The following is a 4592-nucleotide window of genomic DNA, read 5'->3' as shown; positions in this document are numbered from 1 at the left end:
AATTAGCGCAGACTTAAGTTGGCGATTTTTTTAAAATTGCTAAAATTCGCTAAATTAAATACCCGCAAACAATTGTCTCCTTAAGGTAACTTAAAATAGAAGCAAAGAGCTCAGCATGATCATCATGCTGATCTCAGCATGATCAATCAGCATAATCGATTGATCATGATCGATCATGCTGATTTTAGCATGCTGATCATGCTGATTGAGAGACGTTAGACATGTTACCTCAAACAACTGCCCCACACTTATGAAAAAGTGTTTTGCTTCCATCACTCGCCTGTTCTAGTCAACTCTAAGATCCAGGCTTGCTGTTTGTTTTTTTTTGCCTAGAGTCATACCGCCAACTGCCTCGATTGAAGGCAGTGAATAGCGAGTAGATAAACTAGGGAATGACACCATTTTGTGCCTGTTAAACTGTCATGTGGTACATTAATAATAGATGATAATCGTACATAACAATAATCTTTTTTTTAAAGTAGTACAGTTTGATTAAGGATGACATTAATAATTGTAATTGTATTGTAAAACCAAATAATTGCGCAACACTACATCTGACAGATACAGTGTACATTATTTTATGTAATGCACTGTATTTAACCTTTGAACGCTTGTGGAAAGTACAGGTAAGTAGCTACTCTGCAGTTACTCTTCTTTTGCACAGGTAGTTTGTTGCACATGTGCTCTGCAACAAACAGTAGCTAGAAAGTTGAGTGAAGTGAAGAGACACTATAAAAGCAGCGAGTAGTAGTGCAAACGGACTTGGACACCACAGATAGCCAAAAGAAGCATTTTAAAAGTTTGAAACATAAGTCCCAGGTACTTGATCCCAATCCTGGTCTTAGCCTAGCCTAGTGCTAGATGGACAATTTTCTAAAAATAATGCAATAATTAGGGTTAACCTGGCATATCTTTCATCACTATCCACAATATAGGTATAATCTTGGAATACAAAGTACATGTATGAAGGTAAGCTCACAACTGTTCATAGCAACTTTTTCTGACGAAAAATGCTGCTGTGCATCAATAAAGTACTTAAAATTTTCATTTGAATCAGTAGTCTTGCATCTAAAATTAATGTTGTGATATATATGACGTTGAGAAACAGGCATACTTTAATTCTAAGTCATCTGGCTTTAAGCTTTCTTGCATATGAAGAAGGTTGGAGAATCCACAAAGTACTTCTTTAAGGCCAACTGGGTAAGGCCCACTTGGCCTCGCATCAATGTTCCCAATTCTTATAGAAACTTCTTATTAAATACATGTACACAAACTAGGAATAATGGGATTCGAACAAACCTTAACTAAGAAACCAATCCTGTTCAGTATATTGGGAGGTAGTTTGAGTAAATGACTACTTACAGGATTATTCCTATTATCACAAATAAAAGCTTAATTATAATGCAGCAGGATCATGCTTACAATTCAACAAAAACTTGCTTATCTTATAACTCTTTAATTTATTGTTTATTTCTTGTGTATTGTGAAAGCATTTGACTGTAGAATTGCCTCCAAGCGATTTAAATCAGACAATTTTCTCCACGTAGTTCTATCATGATATCTCCATTTCACATTGTATTGGTGTTCACCATCTTCTATTTTATGGCCTACAATCTTTTCTATTTCCTAAAAAATTAATGATGGAGTTTGTGGATGTAAAGACTACATAACATGCATTACAAAGGAATATTGAATTACAATAGGACAATTACAATACATGCATTATATTGTAATTGACTGACTTTATATTCATTAAAAAATACTTTCAGTATGACCAGAAGTGCTGTATAGCACAATGCCAAAAAGGAACTGGGTTATTTTTTGCATTTTACAATTGCATTATACAGCAGCATCACAAAGACATGTATTCTTATTTCTGTCATTAGCTTTAATAATATAAAACAATAATGGCCCCAGTATGCTTTCTTGAGGAATACTGGAGTCAACAGGAAGGGATGTAGATAATGGTTAATTGAAACCAACATGATTTGCCACAATTGTGGTTGCCTCAACTTGATTTAATCAATGGTGGGCCTTGTGGCACTGCGATGAGTCTCACTAATATCAAGAGTTACCCACTAGGGGTAAAAATTTTTTGGCACACTTCCAGTACTGTTTTACCAGAATCAGCTACCAGTAAATTCTTGATGGGTGAGATCAGATAACAAATTAAGGAGGGAACTGTCAAGGACAACATGCACTGACAATTCAATCCTAGAGAGGTGTTGATCCATCACTGTTGGGAATTCCCTGCCAAGAACGGATCTGTCCTTGTCAGCAATGGGAGTACAAAGCATTGGCAAATCTGCCTTCGGACACATCATATTGATCATTCTCCCTTTCTTTCTGGAGAGGCATTTAGTAAAGATAGATTCCAGGAGTGAGATTATATTCTCTAGTAGAGAGAGAACCTTCCCTTCTCAGATATGGTATTGAAATGAAACCTTATTGTTAGTGAATCAACTCAGAAAAAATTAATGCTTCGGTGCTTATGATTTTATGTTGTGTTTCTTAAGCCAGGGTGTTAATGGATATCACAAGCACTAAAGTTCTTAATTATGTTTCAAATTACGCCATACCATCTTAATTTTAAGAAAAATAGCACTTGAATTAAGCATGCCCTGTATTGTTAAACGGGTGTGAGCATTGCTCTTTAGCTTAACTGATCATGTGAGATCAACCATGAATGAAGCATTCTGTGGTCCCACACTCAATGCCACCGAAGACCCAATGACCTATATAAACCATGGTTTTGAGGTGTGTATCAGTAATGTAAGACGTGAGCCCCAAGATGTCTGCCTGAGGCGAAGCCGAGGGCAGACATTGAAGGCGAAGGTCTTATATACATGTACACACCGAGAAACTATGGTTCATATAATATGCACTATAGTTACTGTAAGATTGAAGATGAATTCCAGACACCAGAATCACCTCAGACCTACCATATTGAATTACTAATCCTTATTAACTGCTTTATAAAGAGACACTCCCAATTGACTGACATTATTGTTTAATAATAACTGAAATACAGTTGAATCACCAGTTCACTTATTGGGACTAATGTTAAAGGTGCATTCTTTTATTCCTTGAAAGTTTAGCTGCTTCAGAACATCTCCAGGGTCACTCTTGCTAACATTTATACCTCCTTTAAAATTGATATGATTTAGAAACAGAGTATTCTAGAACTAATCAGATGGGCCATATTTCAAGTCATCATCACTTTTACCATCATTACTCATGCCATTTAAAGTTAAAAACAGTTATAGTTGTTTGAATTAAAAAGTAACCAGTTTGCTCTTTTTCTGAATCTTGGAAATCACTTGGTACAAGAACTGTTGCCACACTTTTCCTTTATTTGATCATTTGTAGTGTACTCATACGCTATAAGTCCTTCATTTGTTAAGGGTCCCGAATGCTCCATTATCATTTTTTGGGTATGTGAGCTTGATATAGTCGTAAAATTGACGTTGCTCTTAGATTGTGGTTTGTTTTTTTTTCATTGAGTCACACCATCCTTTCCACAAGGTTCCTTTAGCTTGCGATCCAGTGTACTATGTCCTACTGGTGCAGTTGCATGCCAGGGACCATCATCCTTAATTTTCCTTACAGGGTGACAATGAAATATATCTTTCTCCCTGCATTCTTCAGGAAGTTTCAGTATATATAATTTCAGTAAATACACATGACTGCGCAATCCTAAGTATGGTTGTGAATAATGATGGATAGTCTTATTTATAAGGTTTAGTTGCTTTAAGCCTCCAAGGTGATTCTTCGAACTACTCTCTTTGTATTCCACATATTCAGATCCATCAATGTAATTACCAAATGAGAGTTGTGACAATGACAAATTTCTATGTTTGGGTCCACCTCTTAAGGCGAAATTAATGCCATTTCAATAAAACGCTGTATTTAAGAGAGTTTTAGGATCACTAAAACCCAGCACCTCATTGTTCTACAATAGTCTCGCCATGCCCCTTTGCTACCTGCAGAGGAAGGGTCTGAAGACACTCACTAAAAACTTGTGCTATATGCAGAGACATCCACATCCCAATCAGATTGCTCAAACCACTTGTAGGACAAGTAGTCATGTGACCGAAGAGCTCTGTTTAAGACAAAAGAGAAAGAATGAGGACCAAATATAGGTAGGAAGGAGCCTTTAATGCTCCCTGGACTTCTTTCTCAAGGTTTAAGAGCAGCATTATTATGCCGCTTACTACAACCATGCCATCACACTTATAATGTAGTAAACCGCCATGTGTTTACAATAACACGTCATCCATAAAAAGTAAATATTATGACGCTCTGTGAAGAGTTGCTGCTCTCAAATCTGCAAGAGACGTCCTGTCCTTGTCTTTTAGCTGCGAAGCATCTCTTTCAGCTGTTTTGACTGATATGGTCTCCTCTGTCACATGACATAGAGCCAGCCACATGTTCTTCTTTGTACACATTTTAGATGGCAGTGTCTCCAGACCTTCCTCTGCAGGTAGCAAAGGGGCGTGGCAAGACTAGTTCCTCAACTGCTCTTCTAATCACATCAGACTGAGCACGTTTTATCCCAATACCCTTTTTGTGCAGGGATGTCAGAAATGAAA

This window comes from Amphimedon queenslandica, unplaced genomic scaffold (genome assembly GCF_000090795.2).
Source record: "Amphimedon queenslandica unplaced genomic scaffold, v1.1 AMPQUscaffold_12916, whole genome shotgun sequence".
NCBI lineage: Eukaryota > Metazoa > Porifera > Demospongiae > Haplosclerida > Niphatidae > Amphimedon > Amphimedon queenslandica.
Note: the sequence above shows the minus strand (reverse complement) of the source record.